Consider the following 17,743-nt stretch of genomic DNA (forward strand, 5'->3'; position numbering starts at 1 on the left):
ATAGGTGATTTAAATTATTTTTTAATTTTTTTTAACATTTTTGGTAATTAAAATATTACACATATGAGTTAACAAATATATTATTATAAAACATGTTTTTCCAACCAGCACAATCATACTTTATTTTTATAATTTATTTTTTTTTTTCCAAAAGATACATTCCTTGAAATATGTTGGTGATTGTGCATATAAAAGAGTTCTTTACTTCTATACCAACGGTTCTCAAAAATTTGGACTTCAAAATAGTTTAGAAAACTGACATAGAAGTTTGAACCTTTGGCTTTGAAAATAAGGGTCATAAAAAAAGCAACTAATCTTTGCTGTCAACATTTTTAAGAAAAATAAAGGATGTTAGGATGCCATACTGGTACAAAAGACCTAGTCTTAGAATTTAAATAGGGTCCTTCACAAGAAAAGCCGACAGGTACATTTACACACACATGGATGTTTGTATATGTGCATACCATTTCAAATCCAGTAAAACTGGATATACTAACATTACATTGTACAAAGTTATTTTGGAGTCTCCCAGTTTGCAGTGGAATGTGAAGAGGAGCTGAAATACCCGAAATGTCCTAATGCTCTCTCTACATTACTGCCCTTGTAAAATTGTCCAGTTTTACATAAGCATGTTGAGGAAAATGAAAACAATAGTCTTAATACTATTTCACTCAGTTTGGAATGTTCCAGGTAATTTACCTGAAAGTGAGAGAGACCAAAGAACAACTAAGTACTCTGCCAAAATTTTCCCCCTGCAGAGCCTGGCGTTATGAAGTTGAGCTAACAAAGAAGGCTCAGCAGTTAGGGCTTTGATGAGTCAACACAGAAAAGTCAGCAACAACTAATATGAACTCTTCCACAAGGTTGCTACAAGAACAGGCATTTGCAAAGCTTTCTTAATTGCCTTTTTATATTCTGACATTTTTCCCTCCATCAGAAATACCTTAGACATTAAATCTCCATGACAAAACCACTTGAATACCCATTTTGATCCTGTGATTTGAAGTATGGAGAGGAAAATCGTTGAACCTGAGAAAAATGTTCACATTTATAGGTGCCCTTTAAAATTTAGCAGAATTACATTAATAACATCATCTGTTTCCAGTGCCCTCACTTACTTTGTGGGCTTCATTTATCTCTTATATAATTAGTACAACTACATCATTCTTCACAATTGTTTGGAGAGACATTGCAATTGGAGGTTTTAATCTTTTTTACTCTGACAGCTACATTGTTGTAGGATTTCTGGAAAAAAAAAAGTGAGAACAATGGAATGCACTTTTTGGGGACTATTTTTAAGTGGTCCAGTCTGTGCCTTTCTTGTTAATTTTGATTTGAAATTTCATAATTTGCTCTTTTGATAGTTCTGTCTCTCAAAGAAAGAAAAGTTCCTGAGACTGAGAGTTAGGTATCTAATAAATATGAAACTAGCTATTGAGATCTTGTCTTTTAATGTGAGTGATGGATTGACTCTTTGGGCCTCAAACAATAAAGCGAGTTTACTATCATAAAATAAATCTGTTAGCTTTAAAATGGGCTTCCTCTGTTTGACTGACAATACAATTCTGATGTTGTACCAAATTTAAAAATAGTTTGTATTTCTCATAATAACTAGTAGGTTGAATAGTGGGTGTTGTGATGGAAAATACCCTGAGGCTTCTTTGGACTCAACTAGAAGGAATGTCAAGATTGATTTCTGATACCTGCAAGAGCAGAAGAGCCAAGAGTTGCAACATGAGGCCAGGGAGTTGCCATGACTAATGCGGGATCTCATGGTGCTTTCTGGAAGTGCCGACTTTACATCTTGAATATATGGTTGCCCAAAACATCTGGTATATTGGGACCTAATAAATAATAACTTACTGATTGATTAAGGACTATGCACATTATCAAAGATTTTTAGCAACTAAAAGCTGAAGAGTCATGAAAAGCAACTGTATACCTTCAAGAACATCATCTCATAGCTTCTTCAAGATAATTTTATTGATTTGATGATTTTTTTTTTTTTTGAGACAAAGTCTTGCTTTGTTAACCAAGCTAGAGTGCAGTGGTGCGATCTTGGCCCACTGCAACCTCCACCTCCTGGGTTCAAGCGATTCTCCCACCTCAGCCTCCTGAGTAGCTGGAACTACAGGTGTGTGCCACCACACCTGGCTATTTTTGTATTTTTAGTAGAGACAGGGGTCACCATGTTAGCCAGGCTGGTCTCAAACTCTTGACTTCAAGTGATCCACCCACCTTGGCCTCCCAAAGTGCTGGGATTACAGGTGTGAGCCACCTATGCCTGGCCCTGGTTTGATTTTTAATAAATCCATTCCATATTCACATTGTGAAAACACTTTACCTTCTTTATTCTCAGTGGTTGTTTTTCCTTTTGCTCAAGGTTAACAGGTATGAGTTCTAACATCTTCTGCTTTATATTCTCTTTCTGTACATGTTCTCTGCTCCCTGTGTCTCTGGGGAGAAAGAAATTTTTTCTCTTCATCTCTAAGTTAGCCACTTCTCTGCTGTTATCTTCTTTTGGTTGGGATCTTGCCGTCTGAGTTGTTCCCAAGATTTCCAATAACGGTAATGTCTCCCTCTTGTGTGGAGGAAGGACTGGCAGATCCCTATGGATTTATATGGGCAAATTCCACTTTCCTTCACTCTGTGTCTCTCCTCCAGCCACTGTCCCATTCCTCCCCTTCACGGGTGCATCTCTAATCTCTGGGCCCCCTTCTCAAGGGAACTTTCCATGATGAAGGAAATATTCTCTCTGTACTATCCAGTGCAGTAGCCACCAAGCACTTGTGATTATTGAGTACTTGAAATGCAACTAGTGGCACTTGAAGAAGGGAAATTTTAATTCTTTTTTTAAAATTTCAATTGGAAATGTCACACTTGGCAAGTGTCTACCATAATGGACAATAGATAAACATCTGCTTCAGATTTCTTCAACTGAACCACAGAAAATTATTTAAGTGTATCTCCCCAACTCTCCAAAGGATAGTGCATAACTAGTACCATTCCAACATGTATAGAGGAGAAGTTAGCTCATTACCTACAGTGGATACCTGAGGACATTAGGACTTTGTTCTCTTTATTTCAGTAACTGAGGTTGTCCTCTCATACTCATTGAAAGAGGAAGTCCAAATGTCTGCCATTTGCAAAGACCATCCGTGATCTTTGTAAGTTTCTCATTCTTAATTTCTAACTGTCTTGTTTTTCTTTACTTATTAGAAACCAGGTGTCACTCTGTTGCCCAGGCTGGCGTGCAGTGGTATCATTATAGCTCACTGCAGTGTCCAACTTTTGGGCTCAAATGATCCTCCTGCATCAGCCTCCCAGGTAGCTGGTGCTACAGGTGCATGGCGTCATGCTCACCCTCGCCAGTGGTTTTTGTTTTGTTTTGTATTGTTTTTTGTAGAGATGGAGTTCTCACTGATTTGATCAGTCTGGTCTCAAACTCCTGGCCTCAAGTGATCCAGCCTCCCAAGTACTGGGATTACAGGCATTAACCATTACACCTGTCCCTAACTCTCCTCTTTCATCAAATTGATTACTGTCCTCCAAATGTTACTTTTACTTTTCTACTTTTCAGCCTTGTATTATACTATCTCTTCAGCATCTTACAACCTTCTCCTTTCCTACACTTACCAAATCACATACATTTCTTCAAGGCTCATGGTCTAGCTCTTCTGACAAGCTTCCACAGAGCAATAAGCCTAAGATAAGTGTAGTCCTTAGTCTAGATATATTAAAAAAACTTGTCGAACTCTTACTATATTCCAGACAAGTATGCAAGATGGATAGAGTGGTTAGTAATGATAATAATAAATTAATATGGCTGGGCACAGTGGCTCATGCGTGTAATCCCTGTACTTTGGGAGGCTGAGACAGGTGGATCACTTAAGGTCAGGAGTTGGAGACCAGCCTGGCCAGTATGGCAAAACCCAGGCTCTACTAAAAATACAAAACAATTAGCCCAGTATGATGGTGCATGCTTGTAATTCCAGCTACTATGGAGGCTGGGGTGCAATTGCTTGAATCTGGGAGGTGGAGGTTGCAATGAATCAAGATCGTGCCACTGCACTCTAGCCTGTCTCAAAAATAATAATAACAACAATAGTAATAGATTAATATTTGTTGAAGACTTCTTACATGTCACATACTCTTCCAAGCTCTATGTGTGCATGATTTCATTTACTTCTCATGATTACCCAGTGAGATAGATATTACTATTATATCACTTTCACAAATGAGGAAATGGAGGCACATAGAAATAATAACATGCCCAGGTCTCCCGATCAATAAGTAACAGAAAGGTCCTGCTTGTACAGTTAAATCCCAGCACCTGCCAATTCTTCTTAATAGTCAACAGAACTAAAGAACTCCTATTCTTAAATGTCTTCTACTTTTATTTTGATGTTAACATTTGTATTGTGATTACGCTTTTGTTACTAAATGTCACATACATAGGCTGCTCCTCTCAATAACATTATAAGCTTCTAAGGTGGAGACCAAAGTGTCTGCTCCTTTGCAGTCTTAGCAAGCACTTAACAACATATTTTAGGCAGTATGTTTCAAATTATGGATATGGCTGATTAATGAGTTTTAGGTTCTAAACTCAGTTTACTGTGTTCACATCCAATTTTTTAATGAAATAGAATGAAATCATAAACAGTGGAACACCTATGCAATGGAATATTTAGCAATAAAAAGAATGAGCTGTCATGTCGTGTAAAGACATGGAGGACCCCTAAATGGATTTTGCTAAGTAAAAGCAGCCAGGCTTCAAAGGTTATATACTGGATGATTCTGACAATATGATATTCTGGAAAAGGCAAAACTGTGGAGACAGTAAAATGATGACTGGTTAAGAGTTAGCGTAGAGGGAGGGATGGATAGGTTGGAGCATGGGCTATTTTTAAGGCAGTGAAACTATTTTGTATAATACTGTAATGGTGGATACATCATTATAGATTTGTCAAAATCCATAGAATGTACAACACAGAGAGTGAACCCTAATTTAAACTATAGACTTTAGCTGATAGTAATATATCAATATTGGTTCATTTGTTGTAACAAATATGCTACATTAATGCGAAGCATTAATAACAAAGGAAACTGTGTGAGAAGGGAGAAAGGAGAGATAGTATATAGGAACTCTCTGTAGTTTCTGTTCTACTTTTCTGCAAACCTAAAACTACCATAAATAATAAATAAATAATAAAGCCTATTAATAAAAAAAGCAGAATAGAATAGAATGTATCTAAGCATATCATGCATTGTGAGGATAAAAACTGTTTAAGGAAATATCTGTTTCAGTTTTAGATGTGTGTGTGTGTGTGTGTGTGTGTGTGTATCTTAACTGTGGATAAGAGGTTAAAAAAGTTTGAAAGCCGTCATTTGAGAGATTATTGCAAACACGCTTCTTATTTGTCAGCCGACTGAAACACTGCGCAGAGTTCTAGTAATGACTGTAAACCTGCCTCCCAGAAGCAGGAAGAGTCCTAGTACATGTGAAGTGTGATGGACGTGTCTGTTTTTTGAAATGACGGTACATGATTGTTGTAGGAGACTTTATGAAAACCTTTAACCTTGGGAAATAAAATTAACCCAAATGATGTGGATGGCAGCATGTATTTTGTCAAGGCATTCATTTATCAGTATTTCTGATTTGGTATGGTAACACCCTAGTCCATTTTTGATAAAATATTGGGAGTAACTTAATTTTTGAGTACAGCACAATTGAATTATAGCCTCAAAACAATAGCAAGCGTAATATGTACGAAATTCTTAAAATAACCTGCTCCACCATTGTCCCCTAGCCTTACTCAGGACAGGTATCCAGAAAGTACAATTTTCTAGTAACTTGACAGACTCAAGTTAATAGTTTTCTGCAATGGATATTAATAAATGTAGGAGTGTTTATTTGGTGATGTTGTTTTTGTTTGTTTTTCCCTCCTCCTCCTCCTCCTCCTCTCCTTCTCCTCCTTCTTCTTCCTTCTTCTCCTTTCTCCTCTTCCTTCTCCTTTCTTCCTTCCTCCTCCTCCTTTTTTCTCTTCCTCTTCTTTTCTTCTTCTTCTTCTTCTGTTTTTTAAATCTCTCACACGTATTTGGGAAGCAGAAGGTCTCAGTCAGTCGGGGCTGTCCCGGTGCCGGGCAGCCCTGATGTTAGGGCTAAGGAGGTGCCTCTGTTCTGCCCCTTCTGCTGCCTGCTGCCCTTCACTCTCACCTGCTTTGCGTGTCTCTGCCTGCCCCCCACCCTTTTCTAGCAGATCACTAGCAGAGCTTTGGCTTTTACCTGAGCTAACTTTAGAGCTTTTGTCTTCTCAGGTAACTCAAAATAATTTGCACCCTGGATTTTGTGAACAGTTTGCTGAACTCCCAAGTTTCTACAATCCCCATTAAACACATCCGTATGTCTTTTTCTTGTGGCACATCCCCTGGAGAGGGAAAGCTGAATGTTCCCTGTGACAACCGACTGAAGGAGATCTTGTCTCATGCGGGTGCCGTCAGAGTCGATGGAATAGATTCCTAAGAGAAAGGAAGAATACACACTAGTAAATTAATTTGTAGTGTACTGCCCCCTTATTTTTAGACCTGTTTGTATTTTTAAGGCAGAATAACTAAAACTGAAGCTGCATTTATTAGGTTTCCAAATGAAACCAGTTAGGCTTAAATCTGAGACTGGAGTTGAACAGTGCCAATGTACTCGTAAATTTTGTACAACGCAAATCTAAATACATACATTTTGCACTTTGCTAATTGTAGGATGCACTTACCACTTTCACTATTCCTTTAGACACTTAAAAAATACATATTCCTGGGCCTTACCTCAGGCCTCCTGAATTAGAATCACTGCAGTGGTACCCAGAAAGCTGTCCCTTTAAAGAAATCTCAGGAAATGTCTGATGATTTCACATGGCTAGGGAAACAGTAGGATGAAATGTTGGTTGGTAAGTGATCCATTTAAATATCAAAACAATTTTCTGAAATATGTGTAACACTTAAAGAAAAAAATTAACATTTTTTTTTCTTCATCAGGAAACCAAATTTCCCAAATGGGATACTCAAATTTATCCCCTGGGTCTTCCTTCTGGTTTCCATGAAGAATTAAAAGCTACCAAAATTCCGTTTTAGTCTTTGCTTTAAAAATATTTTTAAGACATCAGAAAGCAGTAGATGACTATTCATTCATCCAAGAACCCTCTTTGCCTACAAATATTTACATAGTCCTTCTGAGCATAAAGCATTACCTTCGTGTAAGTCATCCTGTTAAATCCAGCTCTATGAGTGCATGTGCATAGCTTGGGAAGGAAAAGGCTTTCACTCCATTTTTGATTTATCACTGATTCAATGATCCAACAGTGTCAAAGGCATTGTTAAAAGTCCTGCTTTTGTGTGGCATGGTTCTTTGTGCTCTTGAATGAAAGTGACAGGCACCAGTGTCTTGCTTCCTTAGCACTAACAGGGCTTCCTACATACCTCTAAAATACTTTCCAAAACTTTTCTTTTTGTTTTCATTCTGCAAGATGGAGAAAACAGTTGCCATTGCACTTTTGGAAAATGACCTGTATAGTTTGGAAAGTTTATTGTTTTTTCTCTTACCCCTGATCTTGAGAATCTCTCCTGGTGAGCTCTAGGCCCTTTTCTTTCCTCTTAGTCTCATAAGAAGATGGTGAGTCCCCTGTGGCCACACCTGGGAGTTGTCCAATCTCCCTCCCTGGGTAGCACCCTCTCTGGGACTCTAACCCCTGTCACTCCTGTCCTCCCCTGTGATCTCCTGTTACCCTCTTTGAAGCCCTTCTCTTCTCATGTTTCAGTGTTGCACATCTGTAGTAGAGAAATCCAATGCCTTGTAGACAAGGCCCATTCTCAGTGTGGGTCTTCCTGGCTTCTCAGCGTACTTCTTGTCTACCTTTCACCACAGTTTGGTCTACTCTTGATAGCAGCTTTGCTAAAAGTTCCTTCTCCCTTCCTGTCCCTTCAAACCAATGTTCTCCTAGAGAACCCATCACCTGCTGTTCAGCGGAACCTAGAATCCACGTATCTGCAGCCCAGACCCCTGCAGCAGATCTGTGTGCTCATTCTCCCATCAAGCCGCTGGTCTCTGGAAAAGAATGGTCCCTGCCATGACTGTGTTCACTTTTCCCCATCCTCTCTCTCTTGTCCTTTTAGCCTGATTTCTTACGCTGGCATTTCCAACATGAAAAGTTAATTTTTTTCTGAAAAAAAAAAAAAAAGACTTTTTCTAGACCTTACCTCCCTGTCTTCTTCAACTCATTCAAAAAGACGTTGAGTGCCTACTGTATGCCCAGTGCTCTCTCCTGTAATCAGTGGCCATTTTTCTGCTTTCCCTGAGCTGCTAGGCTTCTCAGCATTGTCTGTCCTTCTGCCTTGGTCCCTCTCATCTTGAATTTATTGCCACTTTTTACGTACCCTTTAATTACCTTGAACCATTCGCCTTAAAGGTTATCAGTGAACCCTTCTCCTTTTTAATAGAAGCTATTTTTTCCTGGTTTTTCTGCCTGAAAACATAGAATTTGAGGCAATTGTTACTTTTCAGTTTTTTTTATTATTATATTTTAAGTTCTGGGATTCATGTGCAGAACATGCAGGTTTGTTACATAGGTATACACGTGCCATGGTGGTTTGCTGCACCCATCAACCCATCATCTACATTAGATATTTCTCCTAATGCTATCTCTCCCCTAGCCCCTAGCCCTTCGCTCCCAACAGGCCCCCATGTGTGATGTTCCCCTCCTTGTGTCCACGTGTTCTCATTGTTGAACTCCTAATTGTGAGTGAGAACTTGCAGTGTTTGGTTTTCTGTTCCTGTGTTAGTTTGCTGAGAATGATAGTTTCCAGCTTCATCCATGTCCCTGCAAAGGACATGAACTCATCCTTTTTTATGGCTGCATAGTATTCATGGTATATATGTGCCACATTTTCTTTATTGAATCTATCATTGATGGCCATTTGGGTTGGTTCCAAGTCTTTGCTATTGTGAATAGTGCTGCAATAAACATACGTGTGCATATGTCCTTATAGTAGAATGATTTATAATCTCTTGGGTATATACCCAGTAGTGGGATTGCTGGGTCAAATGGTATGTCTGGTTCTAGATCCTTGAGGAATCACCACACTGTCTTCCATAATGGTTGAACTAATTTACACTCCCACCAAGAGTGTAAAAGTCTTCCTATTTCTCCACGTCCTCCCCAGCATCTGTGGTTTCCAGATTTTTTTTTTGGTGGGGGGAGTGGGATATGGAGTCTCACTGTCACCCAGGCTGGAGTGCAGTGGCTTGATCTTGGCTCACTGCAACCTCCACCTCCCTGGTTCAAGCAATTCTCCTGACTCAGCCTCCTGAGTAGCTGGGACTACAGGTACCTGCCACCATACCCAGCTAATTTTTTTTTTTTTTTTTTTTGTATTTTCAGTAGAGCTGGGGTTTCACCATGTTGGCTAGGCTGGTCTCGAACTTCTGACGTCAGGTGATCCACCCACCTCGACCTCCCAAAGTGCTGGGATTACAGGCGTGAGTCACCGAGCCCAGGCTGTTATTATTTCTTGACAATGCCACTAATAATATCTCACAATTATGTGTTCTTCCACTTTCTCCTGTTATTTCCTGGTTTTGTGGCTGGATTTTTCTTTTCCACCACCTGCCTCCTGAAGTAGTTAACGTTTCCTGAGACTGAGCTCTCTGCCCCTCCCATTAGACAGTCTCTCTCTCTTTCACAATATCAGCTTTTGTTTTAGTCCAGGGTGTACATGTGAGGTTTGTTACCTGGTTATTCTGCGAGATGCTGAGGTTGGGGGTATGACGGATCCCGTTACCCAGGAAGTGAGCATAGTGTCCAACAACTCGTTTCTCAACATTTCGCCCTCTCCTCCCCGCTCTGGTAGGCCCAGTGTTTACTGTTGTCATCTTTATGTCCATGAGTACACAATGTTTAGCTCCCACTTACAGGGAGAACATGCAGTATTTGGGTTTCTGTTCTTGTGTTAATTCACTTAGGATAATGGCCTCCAGCTGCATCCATGTTGCGGCGAACTACACGATTTGTTCTTTTTTATGGTTGCGTGACACTCTTTTCTTCTTAATCTGCATCGCCTCTCAAATCAGTCTGTTAACTGTTGTGCAGGTAGGTCATCTTTGTATTTCAATTTTTTAATGATTTCTCCATGGCTTAATTTCTTTGTGTCACGAATTGCTTATATTGCCAGCTGAGCAAGGCACCTTCACAGCTTATAGAGCATCTCCACAACACAGATTTATTTACCACCGTCTCCTAAAGTCCATACGCACATACACCCAGCACAGGTACATTCCTTTTTCTTTTAATCTCCAAAGGATTACCGTTCCCCTGATTATAAAAATAGGTGGAGGATCTCCTCTTCTCTGTCCAGTCAGGTGAGACGTCTGGTCCAATGTCCCTCATATCCCACACAGACCTCAGCATCCAAGTCCACTGCCATGTGCGGAGACTTGTGCAGACGTCTCATATGCATTATTACAAGGCCTTTTCTCTCCTGCATCCTATCAGGACGGTTTTTCCTGATCACCCGGCCTCAACACTCTCAGCTATGGACTGATGTTGCTCCACTTTTGGACAGCTCTTCACTGTGAGCCCAGATAGGAAAGTTTAGACTCCACAAAGAAACTGAAGCTCAAGGGGGAGAATTAAGCTCTCAAAGAAGCACCTCTTCACCCTTTCCCTTTCACGTGCTACCTCCTGTAAGTGCACATGCGCTGGTCGAGCTGTCTAAATATGCTCTGTGCTGCAGGCTTCCGGATGTTTTTCTGTATGCATGAATCCCCTTATCTTGAAAGTCTGCCTGTCAAAACTCTACCCAGCTCTTCAGAATCCAACACAAATCACCTTTCTCCGTCATGTCCTTTATTGTCTTCCCATGCCTGATAGGAACAGAATCATCCATGTGCGCTCTTGTACCTTTGTAACTCTATTACAGACCCGTTTTTCTCCTACGACCTAAAAGCAATATGCAATAAGTGTTTTGTTTTACATTGCTTTTTGGAAATGGGTGCAGACTCCATGCAACCTAATTTTATTAAGAATTCAGTACTGCTTAGAAGTGTCCTCTTTTTTTTATCACTTAAGGTCAAATACACTTTTTTTTTTTTTTTTTGAGACAGAGTCTTGCTCTGTTGCCCAGGCTGGAGTGCAGTGGCATGATCTTGGCTGACTGCAACCTCTGCCCCCCAGGCCCAAGCAATTCTCATGCCTCAGCCTCCTGAGTAGCTGGGATTACAGGCTTGAACTACCGCCTGTAGTATTTTTAGTAGAGATGGGGCTTTGCCATGTTAGCCAGCCTGGTCTCGAACTCCTGAAGTGATCTGCCCACCTCAGCCTCCCAAAGTTCTGGGATTACAGGTGTGAGCCACCGTGTCTGGCCCAAATACACTGTTAAAATTTGATGTGTCCCCCACTTCTTGAACCCCTTTTCCTATAATGTTTAGTCTGAGCATTGCTTCCAGACACCTTTTACATAAAGACCATCTCTATCACTTCAGTCTTCCACTCAAAGCATTTTAATAACTCTGCATTGCTCTTCGGATAAAGTACAAGAAGATACAGTTAAAATGTAAAGGAACTGTGTCTAAAGGAAAATTAGAATTCTACAGTAATAGAATTGTGTATTGCCTCTGTACAGCTTGGGCTCAAACATTCTGATGCTTTGCCGTTCTAGGTTAACATTAAAAAGAACTCTCAACTCATCTATAGTGTGTTGACTTCTGGAGAGCAGAATTCTAATTTGTCACATCACAGTGTGATTGCAGAAGCTTATGTTCTTTGTTGGTGATTAGGATGTGTTTTCTTGTCCAGTCTTGCTCATTAGAGAGAAAGTTAGGGGTCTTATTCAGAGAACGAACCCGTAGTTCTAGAGATAATAGGATTGGGAGAAATGCCATATTCCACTTTACACCACACTAAGAAGCTGAAAGGGACATTAAGTTCTTTAAAGGGCATCCCTGCCTACATAGTTGAACACTATCTTCCTTCTACATCCTTAATCAATGTCTTTTCTGAGTGACTTCATCCGGAGCTTCCATCTCACCGAAAATTCCCTGAGGCGCTGTCAGCATGGAGCCTGTTGATCCTTGGTGCCTGAACTGGACTAGGCTGCACACTCCTGGACACGAACCCTACTCATATGACTCTTAGCTTGGAGCCAGCGCTCCCCGAAGTTAGGCAAGAGTTTTAATGCCTTAAAAGGGAAAGATAGGGTGAAAATAATTAAGTCCAATATTCTTTCCCTTTTAAACTTTTTATACACTCCTTTCTTTGTCTTTGTTATGTGAATTTGACTTCTTTGTTCTGTTTCAGACAACTTGTAAGGACAAATGGTTATTCATCCAGTTAACAAAGTGGCATTTCTCCACACGTTGTTGTTTTATTTTTTCCTTTAAAAAGACTTATTTCTGCAGGCCTGGCATTACTATTTTGTTTTCTTAATACTTTGCTGGATGAAATAGTTAAGAGCACTAAGCATCATTACTATTTAATATAAAGAACCAGACTCAGGTTTAACTAATTTTCCTCAAATGTTTCAGGTCTTCACCTACATGTGTCACCCAAGTTGATTTTAATATGAAAGGGACCGTTGACTAAAAGATAAAAGGGGAAAAAAATTCTAGAATGACATAGAAAAGTTAGAAAGACCCAGAAAGACTTTGTACATGACCAGGGGATAACAAGGTGGAAGGGGTTACATTAGACACCTCATTCTAATATACTAATTATAATATTGTCATTTAAAATGCAATCCACTATATTTAAAAAAACATTTTGAATAGAAAGTTACAAGCATATTCAAAAGTAGAGAGAATACTATCATCAACCCACTATACCCATCTTGCAGCTTCAATAATTAGCAATATATGGCCATGGCCAACTTGTTTCTTTTACACGGCACTCCTTTCCCACAAACATTGGATTATTTTTAAAACAAACACAAGACAAAAATATCTCTGCATGTACTAAATTAATATTCAATATTAAAGATGACTCTTGAAATATGAGATTTTAGGAGATCAGTCTGATATTATAAAAGAATAAGAAGCCAGTTAAGGTTTTGTTTTAATCAACTATATTAAGGCATAATACATGTGCAATAACAAGCGTTCATCTTAAGTGTATATTTGGATGAGATTAGAGAAATTTATCTACTATGTTACTACCACTAAATCAAGCGCTAACATATTTCCACCATCACGCCAAGTTCTCTTATACCTCTTCCTAGTTGCTGTAAACACATGCCACCCCCAACCCAAGCCCAGAAAAAATGTTTTTCTGCTTTCTGGCCCATAGGTTCTATTTCTTTTTTCTGGAGCTTTATAAAAATAAAATCCTATGTGAAGTGTTTTTGGGTCTGACTTCTTTTGCACAGTATATTTTTGAAATTTACATATATTGTGAACATCGGTAGTTCATCACTTTGCATTGCATCTTTAAAAATCCGTTGCATGACTGTATCACATTTTGCTTCTCCAGCCCATCTGATGGATAATTACTTTTTGTTTTTATGGAGATAGAGTCTCACTCTGTCACCCAAGCTGGAGTGCAGTGGCATAATCTCGGCTCACTGCAACCTCTGCCTCCCAGATTCAAGAGCCTCCCAGATTCAAGAAATTCTCATGCCTCAGCATCCCAAGTACCTGGGATTACAGGCGTGCTCCACAACACCCAGCCAATTTTTGTATTTTCAGTAGAGATGGGGTTTCACCATGTTGACCAGGCTGGTCTTGAACTCCCAACCACAGGTGATTTACCCCCCAACCTCAGCATCCCAAAGTTTTTAATTGAGTTTTTTCTCTCCCAGTTTGGGGTGACTGTGGATAGTTTCTGTGAACATTCATATGCAAGTTTGTAAGTAGACTTGTATTTTTCACTTCTCTTTGACGAATAAGTAGGAGTATAATTGCTCAGCAGTATACATAAAGTATGTCTTTAGCTATATAATAAACTTTCCATTGTGTGTTTTCTAAAGTGGTTGTACCACATTACATTCCCATCAGCAGTGTATGAGAGTTATAGTTGCTTCCCATCTCTGCCAACATAGATATACTATGTTGGTCTAATTTAGCCATTCTTGCAGTATGGGATAGTATCTTATTGTGGTTTTCATTTGCGTTTTCCTAATCACTAATTTTGTTTAGCATCTTTTTCATAGGATTACCAGACGCCTCAAATTCTAATCACCATTTCTCCAACTCAGTGAGGCAACCAAACTCACTGTGGATTATCTTGTCTCTACCCATTTTTGAGAAATTTCTCCAAAATAAAAAGCCCAGGCTGGGTGCAGTGGCTCACCCTGTAATCCCAACAGCTTGGGAGACCATAGAGGGAGGATTACTTGAGCCCAAGGGTTTGAGACCAGCCTGGTCAATAGAGGAAGACCCTATCTCTACATTTTCTTTTGAATTATATGGATATGGTGATGCACTCTATAGTCCCAGCTACTTGGGAGGCTAAGGTTGGAGGACCCCTTCAGCCTAGGAGGTGAAGCCTGCAGCGAGCCAGGATCACTCCAGTGCACTCCAGCCTGGGTGACAGAGCGAGATCCTGTCAAAAAGAAAAAATAAAGGCCCAGATGCAGCTTTTCCTTCTCACATTTATCACAGTTATGCACTGCCTGCTGTCCCATTATTGAAAACAGTTATTTTATTTTACTTTTTTTTTGAGGAGGTGAAGTGGGGATGTAGGTTACACTTCATCCTGTTACTCTGCCTCGGATATAATTGGAAATCCAGATTAGTTTTGGAGAAATAATTTCTAAATTTTTTTTTTTAGTTTATCAAGGGCCAAGCCTGGAAAACTCAAGTCAGATTGTATGGAAGAGAATTCTTCAACTGATTACATCTAGCCTCAGTCTCTGATGTTGGGAGAATATGTCACCAAGAAAGGAAAGGAAAATCATGCTTCCTTGCTGAATTTGGTGAATTCTGCAAAATAAGAATGACAGTGAAAGGGAAGAGACAAAGCAGTCTGAATCATGCCTCCCAGCTTTTCCACCTGGAATTTTATCCCAGAGAATGAAAGGCATGTTGGTAAAGACGAGTTAGCACAAGACAGGGATCCATTTCATATGTAGCCCTCTATCGATATTTTAGTGAACTTGGAAGCTCAGCCTGTCAGTCAGAGGAAAGCCTTACAACTTACTTTCCAGTGTGGCGTAGATGGGACCCCAAGATAGCTAGAGGACTTGGCAATGAGGATGGCATGCCATCATACGGATGAAGGCAACTCTCCTGGGGGCTGCAGCACTCTAGGGTTCTGTGGGCATCACAGTCAGACCTCAGAAAAGGCCTCCTTGTCAGCAGGAGAGAAGATGAGACCAAGAACAGAGATGTCTACCCAAGCTTACTAGGTCAAGAAAATGCAAATGGCATGCATGCAAGTGAAAAACCTCACTGTCAATGTCAGCAGGGCTAGGAGCACCCAGATGGGTAAGGAACCCCATGCCGTAGATCAGAGAAGACAATCAAATTCTGGAGACACAGACTCTTTCTTCTATTCCTGAGTTCATTTAAACCATGCCTCTTTCTTCCCACTACACACACACACACACACACACACACACACACTCACACTCACACAGAGAGAGAGAGAGAGAGAGAGAGAGAGAGAGAAAGGGGTGGGGTAGAAAGAATGAGAAAGGAAGGTTAAGAGGCTAACTTATCCAAAGGAGATCAAATGGTGCCTGAATTACACTTAACTTTGTGTTTCTTTTTTATACATGCAAGTATAAGCATAATACAGGGGGAGGGGCAAGGGTTTGTGAATTTCAAACTATTTGTAAGATTTATAAACTTAGGGAGCTCCTTTGTTTTCTAAGAACTATTAACCCAGGAGGTGGATAGTGCAGGTTCCTCACCTTCCTATCATGTCTAAAAGACAGGAGTTTTTTTGAAGCACCAGATGTTAGAAGATACTGCCTGAAACTATCAAAGAGACCAAGACTAGAGAGATGTGAGTAGGGCACCATGTGAGACACATGATGAACATCTTCTGGTTTACTATTCTTCCTACATGAGACAGAAGCAGCACCCCCAAATTAGCTTCAGTTTCTTCAAATGCACTTTCTTCCTGCCCAGCAGAAGACAGAATGGCTTCCCCGAGCTGGAGAACATGCTTGGGCCATGGCCTGATGCCTTCAAGCAGAGAATGAAGGAGTGGGAGAATTCTGCAGCTCAGCTCTTTTCTTTAGCTCCTTCCTTGTCCAGAGAATGGGGTAGGAATGGGATGGAGGGAAGGTGAGAAGGTGAAATTCACAGTGCAGAGTGGAAGATTGTGATCATGCATTTAAAGTCATATGCAATAGCAGTTCTGTCAACAAATCTTCCTATTACTGTAATCTTATTTCCCACTAACTCTTGTTATTATAAGAAATTAATTTTCATCATACTCTCTAAGTGTATCTCCTTCACCCCTCCTCCAATATCAAATAGTTAATAATGTAACATAATAATATCGTATGTGCTTCAAACTATTTAACCATGCAAACACATATCCCACATATATCAGCTATGTTTTCTTTTTATTTCTGTGTTTATATTTTCACTCAATGTATATTTTAATGGGTATAATATAATAGTATGTTGTAAGAATGAGATTATGATTTTAATATATTTATAATTACTCTGCCCTAGCACAACCAATTTCTTTCTTTCTGAGCATCCTTTTAGTTTTTATTAACATATATAGAGTATCTATTTATCATCAGAGCATATAATTTTATATTCTGCTTTTGTTAGCATTTTTCTTATTGCTACCTATTTATCACTTATGGCTACTTAATGCACCATGCAATTCTATACCCACATTTTCTTAAATGCTTTCCTGTTGGATATACAAATAGTTTCTATTATTCACTATTATAAATACAGATCAAGCAGCCCAAATCGGAAATCTAAAATGCTCCCAAATCCAAACCTTTTTGAGCACCCACATGGCACTCAAAGGAAATGCTCCCTGGAGCATTTCGCATTTTTGGGTTTTTGGGTTAGGAATGCCCAACAAGTACAAATATTCCAAAATCTGAAAAAATCAGAAACCTGAAACCCTTCCGATGCCAAGCATTTCAGATGAAGAATACTCAGTCTGTAATGTTATGGTGATCAGTTTCCTAGGAATGCCATTTTTCTGACTTTAAATTATTTCCATGGACTAATTGGTGAGTGGGATTACTAGGTCCATAGATAGGAATATATTTAAGGACTCTTACTATAGATACGGGTCAGATTGGTTATTTGATGGGCTGTGCATATTTATAGGACCAGTAGAAAATATAAATTTATTAGTTCTTTTTGCAAGTCTCATCTTCACTTTTTGTTCATTATAATTGCAGTGAATGTACATTGTACTTACTATTTGAGAATTAGTGTGGCTTCATTAGAAAAATCACTTACATATCAGACAAGCAGATTCAAATCCCAACTCAGGCCACTTCCTGTTGTATGTTAAGTGGACGAGCCTCTCACAAAAATAGTTTCTTTCAATGGCAAATTGGTAACAATGGTGTCTCCCTTACAAGATTGTTGAAACGATTTGGTGAATTAATCAATGTCTGGTGTGTTCATGGCCATACAGAAAATTATTACTCCTCCTCGCTATCTCTGCTTCTCTAATTTTATCTACCTCCCCTTCCACTCCTGACTTCTTCTTGCATCGATTATCCATTCGAGTTCTTTCGATACAAAGTTTTCTAGACTCCACTTTCTCATGCC

The 17,743-nt window shown here is 39.5% G+C and overlaps 1 protein-coding gene across 4 annotated transcripts in view; it reads left to right on the forward strand.

The window, feature by feature from the left end:
- The window catches only part of CHRM3 (cholinergic receptor muscarinic 3), a 515,790-nt gene that overhangs the window by 258,355 nt on the left and 239,692 nt on the right, over positions 1–17,743 (forward strand). The window lies entirely within an intron of this gene.

This window comes from Macaca thibetana, chromosome 1, assembly GCF_024542745.1.
Source record: "Macaca thibetana thibetana isolate TM-01 chromosome 1, ASM2454274v1, whole genome shotgun sequence".
In the NCBI taxonomy this organism is placed as follows: Eukaryota; Metazoa; Chordata; class Mammalia; order Primates; family Cercopithecidae; genus Macaca; species Macaca thibetana.